Source organism: Pipra filicauda, unplaced genomic scaffold (assembly GCF_003945595.2).
Source record: "Pipra filicauda isolate LSUMZ 115617 unplaced genomic scaffold, ASM394559v2 scaffold35_size7292922_pilon, whole genome shotgun sequence".
In the NCBI taxonomy this organism is placed as follows: Eukaryota; Metazoa; Chordata; class Aves; order Passeriformes; family Pipridae; genus Pipra; species Pipra filicauda.
In genome coordinates this window covers 5,298,593-5,314,345 of record NW_024104487.1, presented here as the reverse complement: position 1 = coordinate 5,314,345, position 15,753 = coordinate 5,298,593, and the positions used below count along the sequence as shown (strand labels likewise).

The 15,753-nt window shown below is 36.6% G+C and overlaps 1 protein-coding gene across 1 annotated transcript in view; it reads right to left on the bottom strand.

The window, feature by feature from the left end:
* Nucleotides 1-15,753, bottom strand: part of SV2C (synaptic vesicle glycoprotein 2C) — a 114,208-nt gene that overhangs the window by 35,209 nt on the left and 63,246 nt on the right. The gene's annotated exons all lie outside the window — the stretch shown is intronic.

The window sequence follows — 15,753 nt, the reverse complement described above, 5'->3', positions numbered from 1 at the left end:
AATTGCAGAAATAATGTGTTTTCAGAATTATTCTCTGTTGTATTAATGTGAAATTCCAGTAACACAAAGTAGAGCACTTGTCTTTACTGTGATTAAATTATTAATATCATATGGGAAAAGAAGTGTTATTTTTAGCCTAGATAGATAGATAGATAGATAGTCTACAAACCCACTGTCTCAGCAGGTAAGCTGCTGTTAATTTCTGCAAAAGGAATTTGGAAATGAAATAGCTGAAGCGTGACAGGTGATGATGGAGGTAACGTAAAAAAGGTGCATGGCTCTGTAGCTGATGCTATTAGTCCCTGGGAGCCTTGAGGATCACAAGTTCAATGAAAAAAGTAAGTAATAATGTTCAACAGATGCACTTAGACTCAGACTTGGTCTGCTGACACTTAAAACTATAATTAAAAGGAAGAAGGCGTTTTCTAAAAACACATTTCCTTTGCCACAGAGGAGTGTCTGTAGCCACAGACACTGACCACTTCTCTGTGCTGGCATTGGTATTTATCTGAAGGCCTGAGATTATCAGGTCTCTGGTCACCCCAGCAACAGTATCTTTCATTCAGGTAGTCCACAAGACATCTGCAAACAGGACAGATCTTGTGTAGAAAATAGTTTGCTCTCTAATACCATAAAACACAATTCCTGCACAGCACTGTAGTCCAGCTGTAGTACCTCTGAACAGTGACATCAAGAATCCACTTTTAAAATGTTTCTAATACCTGCTGTAGTACTGCCTAGTTTTACTTTTCGTTAAGGAGGGAATTTGTGTACACCCATACTTCAGACAATTACATGTTATGATACATGCCCAAAATTTGAGGTTTAGTAATGATATGTCAGCCTTTCACTTTACATATAGTCTGCAGAATACAGAGATGCTAGGTTTGTTTCCTTACCATGGAAATGCTAGGGTGTGAGGTGTGATAGGGAAAAAAAGGCATAAAAATTAGTTTCAAATCAGAATATTTAGAAATGCTGGGCTGGAGGTGGGTGTAGGGACAAGGCAAGGGAAACTTGTAAGTCATTGTCTGAATGGTTTAAAATGGTCTATTTGAAATCTGACTTTTGTATGGCCCTGAAGTATAGCTGTATCAAGGTGCTGTGACTCACAGTAGCCAATATAGTCAAGAAATTAATCTTTAAAATGACAGATGAAGAGATGTAATCATATGAGAGAATTACAGCAGTGATTCATAATAAGAGAACTGCAGGTACACGATAGTCTGGCCATAGTGTCTGTCTGATCTTCACAGATGCTAGAGATGGCAAAGGATGTCTAATTAGTGGTCTATTTATGATAATGAAATCAGAATCTCACTTGCCTTCCTAGTTGATAAACCTTAAAATATGTAAGGTCTTAAGCAGGCTGTTGCCAGTACGGATCCTAATGGTAATGGCATGTCAATATTTCACTTGAACAAAGGAAGCTGTTCTTTCTCTTCAATTTTCTTTACTGGCAAGGATACACTGGGCCAACTAAATGAAACAGAGATATGAGTATGACAAAATCTCTCATTATCTGTTCACATTTTATGAAGCCTAATAGGGCAGAAGAGAAGCTACACAGAACCAGAGAGACAGGACTTGCAAACTAAATTGACCATTACAAATTTTCTATGTATTTACCCCTACATTCTCCTCCTCAGTGGACTATTCCAGCTATTCCCAAGTTATAGCAAACAGTGGCAAAGGAGTAAACAGCTTTCACAAGAGGCAGCTTGTGACATTTTCAGAGTTGGTTTTGGCTCTTTCACCCTTACTGTACAACTAAGAAAGGTATGATAACAGGAGGATTCAGGTACAGTTCACAGAACTAGACAAATTCCCTTTTTACTCATGCAAAGCATCACTGAAACAAATAAATTTTAATCGTTACCTCTATATATACAAAGCATGTTAAAAGGAACAAAAAAGGTGGTGTTGGCTAAGTAAACTTTGCAGGAAACATTCTGGTTTGAACAGCAGCTGTAATAATCAGCTGACGACAAAACAGTTGACAGGAGATGAAGATTCCTCTTCATTCCTTAAGTTATTTATCTTACACAGAGGTATACATGTTTGTTTATTCACTTTAATTCATGTCGAAGACACCACTCTCCCGAGCATCATCTAATTACATGGTAAGTTATTGGTGATCTGTAGTGTTTTATTATGGTTTTCTGTGTATTTATGTGCTGTATTCTTATCTATAAAGCAGTAACAGTAATACATACACAGGTTAAGTCTTAATTCAGTGCTAGAAGACCTCAGTAACACTGAAGAGGTGTGAAAATAAGAGAAAAATCAGAGCCAAAAGATAGAGTTTGGGAGAAGACTGTACTGTTAAAGTCCATAAAGGAAGACATGGAAGTGAAATGCAGAACCATCACCCCTAACAGGAGTAGGAAGACATGGACATCAAACTTGTACAAAACCTTCTGCATGGTCTCTTTTTACACCTGTACCTCATTTCTAAGAGCATTAGGGTTGTTCTCCAATACCCTTTTGACCCAGGAGATGTACTTGGCTGATGAGTGATTATCATACAGAGCTTTGTGAGCCTTTCCTAGACTGATCTCCTGACTTGAACTATTCATTGCACCCACTAGTATGACTCTGCATGAAAATAAGGCTAAGAGTAATATGTTTCACTTACAGGAAAGGAACAAAGGACATCACTGACAAGGAGTGGAGACAGCTCTGCAGGCCTCTACTTCTGTTTGTTAAAGTTTGGCCACTGAGAATTTTCCATTTTTCAAATTTTGTATTTTGGGAATTCTGAACACAATTGCAATGTAACTATCCTATAGGACTGAAAATCTGTCAAATCTCAAAGCACTTCAACACATCATGCAGCATCTTTGCTTTGATCACCTTTAAGAGTTTTGCCTCTGTCCTGAGTAACTTTGCCAGACTTCAGATACCTATTACCAGGAATCAAGTCTGAATAACTTCAACATGGCTTCATTCTGAATGCAAATATCATTATACTCCTTGAGAAGTGGGTATATCCTCACTCATTACAGTCTCTGGATAATGAGCATAGATTTTGAAAGCTTGCCAGGGGAAATCTGCAATTTTCTGCTTAGATCTTAAATATGTGTTTCTAAAATATTCTGCTTCATGCATCCTCAAAATATCTTTCTTCCTCTCTACCTCACAGTTTATAAAATAAAAATCAGGACAAAAACTCTCCTAAAACTTATGTAAATTGCATGTTCCTGAAATTTAAATTCAGAAATTAATCCTGAAATTAAAATCAGAAACACCATGTTGTAGTATAAATCAAGTAAGTAAATATGCATATTACAGGCTAGAAGGTTCTGCACTTCCCTTATGTGCACTCATGACCCTTATTCAGAGAAAACTGCCCAAGATGACTAGAAATTTATGGAGATGGACACAAGCCAACTTTTGTCCAAGGTTCAGATGCCAAACATGAAAACAGCTGTGATATGTAATCAAAAGCTCAAATATTTAATTTTCCTTTAAATGTCTGCTTTTGCCACATTCTGCACCTAAATTGGATTTGGAAAATTTTCTCCTTTTTGTCAAAGATCTGATATAAAGCTACATCATATGGCACCATTCTCAGTCCTATGGAAACCAACGCTTGCTGTAAGTGCTCTGATGCAAGACTTTTATATATACAGTTGCAAACTTCCCAGTGCCTTTGTAATACCATTGAGTCAGAAAAAAAATCAAAAGTAGTGCTGGGATGCAATAGGTCAGTGGTTTATGACCTTCCTGAATTAAATGACCATTAGACATTTTTCAAATGGATCTGTAGAGTGGCTAGCTAAGACCTCTGGATAAAAGATTTATTTGTTTTAATTTTTTATGGTTATATGATCTAAAAGGATTCTATGAAATCCCTGCTATCAAAAACCACAGCAGTAGCTGAATTTTCTTAGCTTCACAACCAGATAAAGAGTGAGCTTAAAAACTGAAATGTGTTTTTCCAATATGAACAAAATCTATTCAGTAACTACTCTGAGTTTACAATGGAAGCTTAACAACTACAAAAAGGATGTTCTAAGTACTCAGATATTAAAAAAAAACAAACCCAAACCCAGAAACAAACAAAACCAAAACAAAATCCCAAATAAACAAAACCAAACCAAACCAAAACCCCAACAAAAACCAAACCAAAACAAAAAAACCAACCAACCAAAAAAACCCCAACCAAAACCATGCACAAATCACCCTATCAAGAATAGGCCACCAAGGGTTAATATTTACTTGATACTACTGAAAATCTCATTACAAGGGCTGAGGCATATAATTGATCTGACTGTTTGGCTGACTGAGTCAGTGGCCCCAGAGATTTATGTACTCATGCATTTTTGCAAAGTCCTGGCTTGGGTCTGGCTCTGTGCAGCTGTTCAGTGAAGGCACTTCATAATCTGCAAAACAAAGAGGTAAAATCTACTGGTCACAACTCTGACAACATCATAACTTAGAGGCTTGTCAGTCTAGGAAGAAAAGGTCATGTCAAGCTTTTCAGAAATGATGGTTCAAAGAGATGCAATTAATTTCAGAAGAAATGGAGGAGACCACATGTTAAAAGATGCTGCTGTCAGAGTTTCAAAATATCATGGCCAGTGTCAGCACTGAGATCGTGCAATCAAATGTCACTAAACTGTGTTTCAAACCTCGTTTCTATGACCTTACTTTTGATTTGTTGTTAACATTTCTACTTGTAGTCTCCTGCATGTACTTAGTGTTTTCCACTACTTTATTTAAGAACTGGAAAATTACTTGTGCATGAATTTCAGGCATCTGTTTGGACAGTGCTGAAGAGTACAATAAGAGTAAATCGCCAAGAGCAGACAAACTCCGCTTTTATAAATAGACAACGTAAAATTGTCAAATGCCCTGTGCAGCAGACATTATGAACAGAGTCTGAAAGGAAACACTTGTCTGCAAGAAAATCACTTCATATTGTTGTCCTATCTATATGAAAAATACAGATACAACGATATCTATGTATTTAGTGTGGTGCCTCCACAGCCTAACCATACCTCTGAGTTCACAGATTGTGCTATGTTTGACGTGGCGAGTTGCTGTAGACACCACTAATAGCAGCCATTAGCTGTGGAAACTAATTGAAAATGCGTTCTTGTCCTGATCCAGGACTCCCCATGATTTATGTGCATGCTCACTAAGGGTATTTAAAGGATGGGCTCATGGAGAAGAAGAAAAGAGAAGCAATTAATCAAAAAAGACAATCAGAAACAGGCACTGCTGCTTATGAAAAGAAAATGGGGCCTCCTTATCTAGCTTAACTTAGGAACAAAACATTAATTGAAATGCTGAAACAATTTTTGAAGAATACAGAGAGGACATGTCTTTTACCAGTGATACACATTTTACCTTTTGTGTGCTGCTGCAGTGTAACAACAGAACATCTCTGCAATTCAAGAAACCCTGCCAAAATTTAACTTTATTGTATTTTATTTGTTTGAAAGATGTTTCAAGAAAAATCTTTTTTTAATGACCATTTCAGTGCTGTGATTAAAGTCTTGTTTCCTTTTTTCCTATTTCATTTACCTCTTTTTCTCTCTTTTTTAAAAATTTTAAACAAAAAGGAGTAATATCCTATCACTGCAAGAGAGACAGACTGAACAGGCACTATATGTGATCGAACAATTAGACCAAATATTCATTCTAAGAATTATCTTCTAATCTAACAGCAGTCAATTAAGCAAACCTGGTTAGCTGAATATGTGGAGCTTTTCTGTACATACTGTGAACCATGGTTCAGAAGCCTTGAATTCAAACTTTGGTCAAACACTTCCAACAAAATATTATTTCAAGTACTAATGATCCTCAGTAATAGTCTGTCATAGATATCCAAAGGTTGGCAGTGGGGAGGTGGATTTTGCCTATGGACAGATAGTCACAGATAATACTGACTCAAACAGCAAGGAAGGAACAGAGAGTAGTAGAAAGCAGCACCTCCTCACCTAGACCATCATCAAAGCTGAGGATACCAGGAAGGGAAAGCCCAGCCCAGAGTCCTCACTAATGAAATCTTGATGTTTATCATTGTTGATTTCATACTGTTTTCTGCTGCCATCTTTGTACTGTGTAAAAACACAGCTGTCTTGAAAATACTAAGCGCACAACACTGCAAGGGTTTTTTAATATATTTGTACAGGTTCCTCACTATAACTGTAAGCAGAAAGAATAATGTTGTCAGATACTGTATTCAGATACTCTGGTAGGCAGGGATATTTGAACAGTAATTCCACCTTGGTGGAATGATTTTCAAAACTAACATAAAGTATTTTCTTCGAGGAAAAGAATGAAAAGAATTCCTGGGAAAAAAAAAATCTAACGTCATTCTGCAATTGATTTTGTTAATTTTATTTTGAAGGCAACTGCACTGCAAATTGGTTATTTTTCAGAGTAGTCAAGAATTTTCTATACCCATCTGAGTTACAATTCTGAACTAGACCTTGAGATATCCAAATTATGTTCCAGTTGTATATCCAATCCATAGACAGAATATATTATTAAAGTGAAAAGAAACAGTTTCTAAAAGGACAATAACTAACTTCTTCAAAGCAGATAGTTTTATAAGTCACAGAAACAATATGGAAGTATGATTGACAAATTTTTACTGCCATATTAAATTCCAGAGAAAATTAATACATTTTTTGTATATGAATAATCACATGAATCTTTTATGTGTTGTAGACCAACCACAAAACCAAATTTTTTTTGTCATTCTAACACAAAAAATTTTAACAAAGAAATCTTATCAGATTAGCATCCTATTTATTTCTGAAAGTGAAAAGCAAGGTTAATGCCAGAGACTGCAGATATTTCTGTTGGCCAGGCTTCTAAGGCAGGTTCATTAACTTGGGTATAATTTTCCTTAAAGTATACTCAAAGCCAATTCATTGTGCGAAACTGAATTTTCATTAAAACCGAGGCTGAGAAGCTGACATTTTTTCATTGTCATAAGAATGGTTGACTACTACGATGGTTTCTGTGGAAAATTATGTTTATGGCATTGAACAGTGGTGTTTATAGAAACAGTCTATTCACCTGACTGTCAGTTCCTCCGCCAGCATCCTTTAAAGCCATTAACCTACTTCAATCAAAAAGCACAGGAAAAAATAGTCTCAAAGATAATTCACATTCTCCAAAGTGTTGTAAAACATATTGCCCAGGTGGAGGAGAGAGAACCTATCAGAAGATGGAGGAAAAGGCAGGAGATGTCAGTGGTCCTTCAGGGATGCTGCAGCCAAACTGGGGAATGGGACCACAACATAGCCACACCATCCATCAGCTTTGGCACTGGTCTGACTAAGTCAAAACGTGTGGCTTTCTCCCTGACACCAGAGCAGGGCTGTAATGCAGCCATGAGTATGGTGAGAGTGTGTGAATCTGAATGTTTCTTACAGCACAGTTCTGAGGAAAAGAAAGGGCAACTGTGGAGACTATAGCAGAAAGGGATCTTGAAAAAGCAAGGACATACTCGAAGTACTGTCATAGTGCCTTGTAAGAAATATGGGGGAAGAGAGGAGAGAAAGGAGTTTGCCAGGATCACAGGGTCATTGACAGGAACCCTTGGACACTGGGCCTTGTAATGTCTTTGCTCACAAAGTAATTTGCTAGATTTTTACTGAACCTCTCAATAAACAATTTTTTTCTCTCGCCCTCAATCTGAAGTGCTCAGGAAAAGGTTATATTTGAAGCTCACTAATGAGCATCTTTAGTGCTCATTAAGTAGATGTGCTAAAAGCTACTTAAGCTTCTAACATTTGCAAATATAAACATTGAAATGACCATATCAAACCCTGCATTAGGGCACAGAAAATAGCAAACTGATAAAGTGATTTGTTTTGCTTTCCTGGTTAGATTTGCATAAGCAGCTGTTCTAAATTATGCTGTGTTCTATCAGTCTTGTCATTTCTAAGGATGAAGATTTTTTTAAAGTACACATTCAGTGTAATCTAATTCATAGGATCATTTCAAATGAAGAACAATTCATGAATAGAAGTTGATAACTCAAGTTAACTTTAAAACCGCCTTGTACACACTTCAATTAATTCAGATTTAAAAAGTATAGATATAGCTTCATCTGCAGAATACCAGATTAATGGAAGTGCATTAAGTATTTGCAGAGTGGAAGCACAGCACATTGAGGATCATTTTGTCTCTTAGAGGAATGCAAAACAGATCAACGGATGTTGCATTATGTAGTAGATGCCTTTATGTCTGATCTATTCCATTTATTCAGCCTAGGACAGTCTCATAGCAAATGCAGATTCAACCTTAACAAAGCTTCAACTTCTTTAAATCTCAAATGGTATTTTTCAGTGGTTAAGGTTGATTCCGAAGACAGAAAATGTATCAGAAAGGCAATTTTATAAGAAAGAAAATATGAAGATCTGCTCTTGGTTTTAAAATTTGGATCACGTGTTTCCTCCAAGTCTAAAAAAAAGGACATAACATTGATTTCAAATTCTACAGATTCACGCATTCATGGGCTTCTTATAACTGAGAAAAGAAACGTGGAGCTCTTCCTCAGGCCATCTTCTTTGGTGTTTCTCTTTGCTCTGGACAACTGATAAAATTCAGATTATCTTCTGCAAACAGAAACTAGCATATAATAGAAAATGAAGCCCTGGGATCAGCTTTTTCCCAAACGGCTTTTACTTTGGCTTGAATTTGTTCCGAACTACCATGAAAAGGCATATTTTTAGAGAAATGTTTGAGGAAAGTAAGAAAAACAATGTCTTTGGCTTTTGTTTGTTTGTTTGTTTCTGTGTTTTGGGTTTTGGTTTGTTTTTTTTTTTTTTTAATTGAGAGTCCAGAATTTTAAAAATGAAAGAAGGGTCAACTTGTAAATTCCTGTTTCTATGAGTGAAGGGTTGTTTGGCTGAGAAGCCTTCTGTCTTCCTTCCGGAGCTACCGGCTAGAATAGTTTGATAAAGACAAGTGTTTTCCTACGTGTACTGGGAATGTCTAACGTTGGCTGGGGATTACTTTTATTTGTTTGTTTTGTTTCTTTTTTAATTCTAATTTATTAATTTCTCTCCTTCTTTTGTCTTTTTTTTTTCTTCATTTGCTCTTTTCTGGCCTACCCCAACACACTCTGAAGCAACAGCATCTCTTTAATAGAACAGAGGTGAGGGGACTTTGAGGGAGCATCCAGTGTATCGACTTGTTCCCAATCATAATCAACAATGACCCCTGCAATATTATTGAAATATGTTCTTAAAGAATTTCAATGACAGAGTTCACGACTTCCATAGCAGTTTTATTCAGATGCTTAACTAATGCACCATCATAAAGTTTTTTTCATTATCTGTACTACCTCCCCTTGACAGAAATTTCAGCTCATTACAGTTTGTCTTATCATCGATAAGCACTTTATTCCTTTTTCTTTTGCAGCTAATCACACTTTTCTCTCATTTGCTTTCTGCAAGATTAAAGAAGACATCACTGATGCACCTCTTGCATGCCTAAATCATTGATGGCATCCTATTTCAGCACACTCCAACTTTGAACAAAGAAACCAAACATAACTGTTTTTCCTGTTTCTAACTCACATTAATCAGGAGTTGACATCCAAAGAACAACAGTAAATCACCTCTGTAGATATGACTACTGAGTATAGTTTCTTTCACTGGTTGTTTTTGTCACAATAACTGCAGGCATGCAGCAATATGAAAGCAGGCAAGTGTGATTTTTTTAAATTATAAATCACATAGGTGCATCCTGGTCTTTTGATTGGATGGATACATGGCATCAGAGAGAGTCAGATTCCTCTCTGGGGACTACAGTAAAGGATAGGTAGAAGGAAGAATTTGGTCATCCTTTCCCTAAGACTAAACCATGGTTCATAAGACATTTATAGGATGTTGGGCACCTCACTGTTGAGGAAATGCTGGGAGCAGCTGATGAAATAGTCATGAATGAAATCAACTTGTTCCTGTGATGCTCAGACCCACCTCTAACGCACAACTGAAAATTTAGAAGCTCTACAATAAATACCTGAAATACGGTGACTACTGTAAAAGTAACAGCCAGTTACTTACAACATTACCATCAACTTTGACACTTTGAAGCTTATAAACTTGAGCAAACTGTGTCCAGAGAAGCTTTCCAGATACCAGTCTGTGCAACTTCAGCAAAAAAGTAGAGTGTTTTTTGGGGTTTTTTTTACAGACAAGTAATAATGAGGTTAAGACCCTAATTTTTCGAAATAGTCAAGAATTTTCTATACTCATCCAGGTACAATTCTGAACTAGACCTTGAGATACCCAAGTTTATGGGTTACTGTTGAAAAAAATGTAGCCTATACAGGCTGCTAGCAAAGCATATGGCTTCTAGTCCTTCATCTTAGTAATAATTCCTCAACCTTTTAATTTCTATAAAAATAAAGCCTGACAAATGTAAAAAGCTACACTTCTTCCTCATATTATCTGAAACACATATCGTTAGCATTTATGTACTGGGGAACAATTTTTTCAGGGCATTCATCTTGGAATAATCATCACCGCAATAGTTCAACCTTTTGACTCCACTTCGCTTATAATGGGAGGAGACCAGCAGGCTAGACTGAAATCTCTGTAAATTCACACTTAGAGCTCCCATCACTCAAAAGGATCCAGTTCTGCTCATCAGAAGTGCTGGAAGATGGGTGGCTCCTAAGATATTCTGTTTTTATTACTCATCAAGTACTAGTACTCGCTATGCCCTACACCTATAAACACACTGATAACAGGTACCATTGGCATAGGATGTTTTGCCCTGATACTGCTGCTGCCATGTGCCACCTAACGCAACAAAATCCAAGATAGAATAAGGGAATTAAAAGGTTTGCTGACTTCATTGCTACTCCACAGTTTTAGGCCATCATGTTCTCAGTTAAATCTGCATCAGGCTGAGAGATTAATTCCTCCATTAACATCGCCTGGTGCTGTACATGCTGTGAGTTGCACGGTGAGCCAGTAGCTCCCATCTCCTCATTTGCATAGTTGCTCCACACAGCTCTGCTTACCTCCTTGCTTATTTTACTACTGTAAAGTACACGACAGTTTCATACGGAAGGGGGTTTTACTGTAGTTTTGAAGATATATTTTTCTTTTTTGTCTCCAGCTGGATGACACAAGAACAGAGCAAACATGACATGTAAAACACTACAAAAGCTATTCTCAAGCAACCTACGCAAAAAGTTAATTAAAAAAGATTGTTTTCATTGCCACCGAAGTTATTTTCTTCAGGTGAACGGATCTGCTTCACCTCAACAATCTTCTGCTACAAACTGAGAAATGTTTTTGAGGCAACTCTGCAAGCCACTTCCTAGTAGAAAGAAAAACAGATTGGTCCACTCTCATCACATTTACACTTAGATAGAAATAGAAGCCATTTATGGACTCCTGTGCCTATGGAAGGACCTATCTACTTATGAAAAGTAAAATTAAGAACAGGTGTCCAACGATAGGTCTGGTGAATTTAATGTGATTCTAAACTACTGAGGACAGACTGTGAATTGATGTGCCCTTAACAACCTCCAGTGATGGAGATCCTGTAAAAGTATTTGGCAGTTTATGTCAGTACTATATTACATCTGTATATAAAACTTAATTTCTCTCTTATCTAAACTAAACTCCAGTTTCTGTCCTTTAAACTCATCTAATTATATTGATTGGAGAAAAGTAATAGGCAAAGATGTTCAGAGAAAAGTAGAAATAAGGTATTTTGCAGACCAGGAAAAAAATGGGAGAAGTAAGGAAAGTGGGAGACATAATGATACATTTTAAAAATAGAAGTTATCGTTAATAGTTTAAATATAGCATTTTGCAAATCAACTGTTAATGCATCTTTTGGACACCTCTATGTCTGCATTTTTAAGTTCTATGTTACTGTAAAGAAGTTATTGTCTCAAAAAGAAAAAAAAAATCAGAAAAAAGTGGCTTTTTTTAGTTTAGTAAAATTCTGATGACTGAAGTAGAAATATAATTTGTAACTAGTCTTCTTTCAGTCACAGAATAAAACATCAGTTGTATGCTGATGTAATGGAAAAATCTGCTGGAAAAGAGAACATATTAATACATTCCTACTTACACCTAGAGAGACACATTGCAGCCAGGCAAGAAATCTTCACTTCTGAAATGGAATGCTTTTCCCTTAGGTTTTTTATTCCAGTTCTTTCTACTCCAAATTTGTTTCCTTAATGGTGTTAAATACCTCTCTTATGAACACAAGTAAGTGGTCCTCAATTCAGTGGGAAAAAAGACTCAAGTGATGAAAAATGAATACTTTAGATGAAGATCTGTTATGCAATGTGATTACACTGGTCTGAATAAATATTTACACTTGTATCTGCTTTTTGCATTGAGTGTGTTAGAAAGAAGTATTTTTCCTATTTCCTTGATTCTGTATTATTAAATTTGCAGTCTTTTAAGGAATAATCCAGCCTAATTTAATTGGAATTCGGTGCATATATATGGAATTAATGTCTCTGTTTCTGATCATACTTTGGAGACTCGTTCAGTACAGTAATTTGACATGACTATCTCCTCTCTCCTCTGGTACATACCAGAAGTGGCGTGTTAGAGTGTGGGAAAAGCTTCAGAACTCACATGCAGCTTGCACTGTAGCAGCCTGGGCACCTGCACCATCCTGTTCTCTGCCTTGCAATTTAATTTCTTTCTGGACAAGTACTCCCCTTCTTGTTGAGGAATAAGATTTAAGAATAAAAGAAGTTAATAAAAGAAATCCTTATCCAGTTTCCTATTATTAGTTTGGAGATACGTTACAATAAAAATTGAGACTGATTTTTACAAAAATACATGGGTATGGCACACAACTTTTGTTTATTTGTTTATTTTTAACTGATAAAACAACTTTCATAGTTCTTTTTTATTTCTATTCTCAGACTAACACATAAATCTGGTATAAAAAATTTAAGATATCACTGGCTAGATTTTAAACAGAAATTTCTGAGTCTTATGATTCTTCATTATTTGGAAAATGAACATTTTAAAGACTATTGTAAGACCAAGTAGATCTTTGAACTCATGTACCTTGAAACATAATGCTAAATTTAAAGTTGCATTTGTAAAAGTATTTATAAAATTATTATTATTCTTCCTATCCAGCCTGATATAAGTCTGGATCCCTTTCCCCACCCACGACGTGGGGGAGCCCAGCTCTAGTTCCTTCTCCGTCTGAAGAACCATTTCCAACGTCTTGTGGGACGGGGAAAGGGGACTCCAGCGACAGGGTTTTTCAGGCCCCGAGCCTGGAGGGGAGAGGTGCCCTCCCCTCCCCCCAGCACCCACGTGGCTCCATGGCAGGCGCAGAGACAGCACACCGGGCGTGGAGAGGAGGCAAGAGAGAGTTTATTGTTGGGAAGGGGTTTATAAGGCTTTTAGGAGGGTCAAAGGGGACCAATCACAAGTTCAGGGTCACACAAAAGAAACCATCAGGTAAGGGGTCAACAGCCAATACGAAAGGGTTTAACAAAGGACCAATGGGACACCTCAGGACACTTTTCCCAGGACACTCCTGCATGGGAGATAACAGTTGCTGTGGGGGGTGTTGGGAAGAAGAAACACGTGTTTGCAAAGGGACCACAAAGAGCCATTTTAAGACATGTTTAAACAAGTTTCTCATCAGATTCACTGCTACATCTAAGTATGCATAAAACAATTTCTTTGTAGCAGCCTAACCTGGGCTTTGTTAATTAGCTGCAATTAGAAGCATTTCTCTGCAGATGTTTCTTCTAATATCTTCTCTGTGGCCTGAGCTCTGGTTTAGGAGACTCTGAACAAGTCTATATCCATTTTCAATTTTTAAACAGCACCCAACAGATACAGAAATCAAAAGTCCTACTACAGTGATGCTTGTCCTCCAGATAATATTAGCCTTTCAATATGTGGTCACTGCAGCAGTATATCATGCTAATTCCTCACTTAACGACATGCTGATGCCAAGACAACTGTTAGCTACACTTTATTTTGTGTTTCAGAGCCTCTTCTCTCCCCATATTTCACACACTCCTGCTCTGCTTTAACAACAGAGGTAAATTATTACATACAGAGAACCTAATATTTGTTCTCTCACTGAAAGATACAGCTGAATGTTCAGCTGGTAAACTTGTATGCATAGCTTCCATGACTGCCTTGGCTAGATAATGTGTATTTCTGAATCTAGGACTTTTTGAAGTGGTTTATATAAAAAGCAGTAAAAATGAAAGGTATACATTTGTAAAAGAGGGAAGAAAAGAATATTTGAAATTATTCTACTGTGTTGACCTGATGTCTTTCTATTAATTTAAGAATAACTCCACTATGCTTAATGATAGTTTACCTCTTTTCAACAGATGCAACTTCATTCACTGTTGCTGAGTAACTTCTGAGTCCATCTGAGAAAAATCAACATGGTTTACTCCTCAAATGAGAAGCAGAGAGCTCAGAAATCCCTACGCACTATATAAAAGAGGTTCAGAAGCAGGTGTTTTGTTTATAATTATGTTTTGCTTCCTGGTCAGTGAAAATGTAAATGATGGACTGGAAGTGATTTGGAGAAAAATCTTTATCTTTGATTAATTCTGGCAAAATAAATCCATAGAAACAGTGAAGAAGTTGTAAAAGACAAAATACCATAAGAGCCTCCTAAATGCATGTTGTACAAAGGGTGCAGAGATCTGCATGGGTATTCCTCTGTCGTGGAGTGTTTCCAGGAGGATATAGGAATGTGTGACCACACTCTCCAAATGCTGGAGCAGGGTTTGCTCTGGGAGCACTTGGCAATGGCTGAGCTCAGCACAGTAGCATGACAACACATTTTGCATGAAGTGGAATGGTTTCACATTTACACTAGGAACTAAGACACTAGTCTTAAACTTTACAACATAAAAAAAAATAAATCTGGTTTATAAGTAAAGACAATTTTAAGACTTCATCAGAACCCATAAACAATTTTGCCATCAAAATGAGGTATGAACTTCTTTTACTGTGAGAAAGGATTGTTTCTGTTGTCTGTAGCTTGGTTTTTTTGCCCTCCTCTTGACTATTACAACTTTCCTTAATTAGCTGCAAAAGTGACTTAAATGGCTAGCTTTTCTCTCATGTTAATTAACAAATATTTTCACATGAGGAAAAAACAACACCACCAAAAAAAATCTGTGCAGCATTGTTTTTTGTTGTTGATATTCTTCCACTGCTAAAGAAAGAAGAAAATTTTTCTCTCTAGTACCACTGCTTTGGTAGAAGGAATTGTATTATTCATTGAGATATACTGCCATATGATATTTTAAAAGTACCTCAGTAAAGGATATTGAGTTATTTATAAATCTACAATTTTATATTTAAACAACCTCTGTAAATCAGTCTGTCATAATGTTTGCATTTTCAACTGAAAGATAAAGAAAATAAAAATCCATAGGAAAGCAAAACCATACTTGGCAACCAAAGCAATTTACTAATTGGAAAAAAAGAATCCGCATGGTGCCTTATCAGCAAAAATTCCTCTCTTTGATTCCAACAATTCAAAGTCAAAGGCAAGGTTGAAGATATCAGGTTGAGTGTACTGGACTCTAAAATTCATTTTAATGCAACAGTCTAAGTATTTGATTAGTTCGTATTATTGTAATTTATTTCTGGACATTACCACTTGCTAAATGTTTAAATCACTTTGGGCAAACCTTATGAAGTTGTCCTCTGTTTCACAATCTAACTGTGATAAACCGCACTGCCAGCTAACTCAGTGTGCTGCTTTACTTCGCTTGAGGACTGC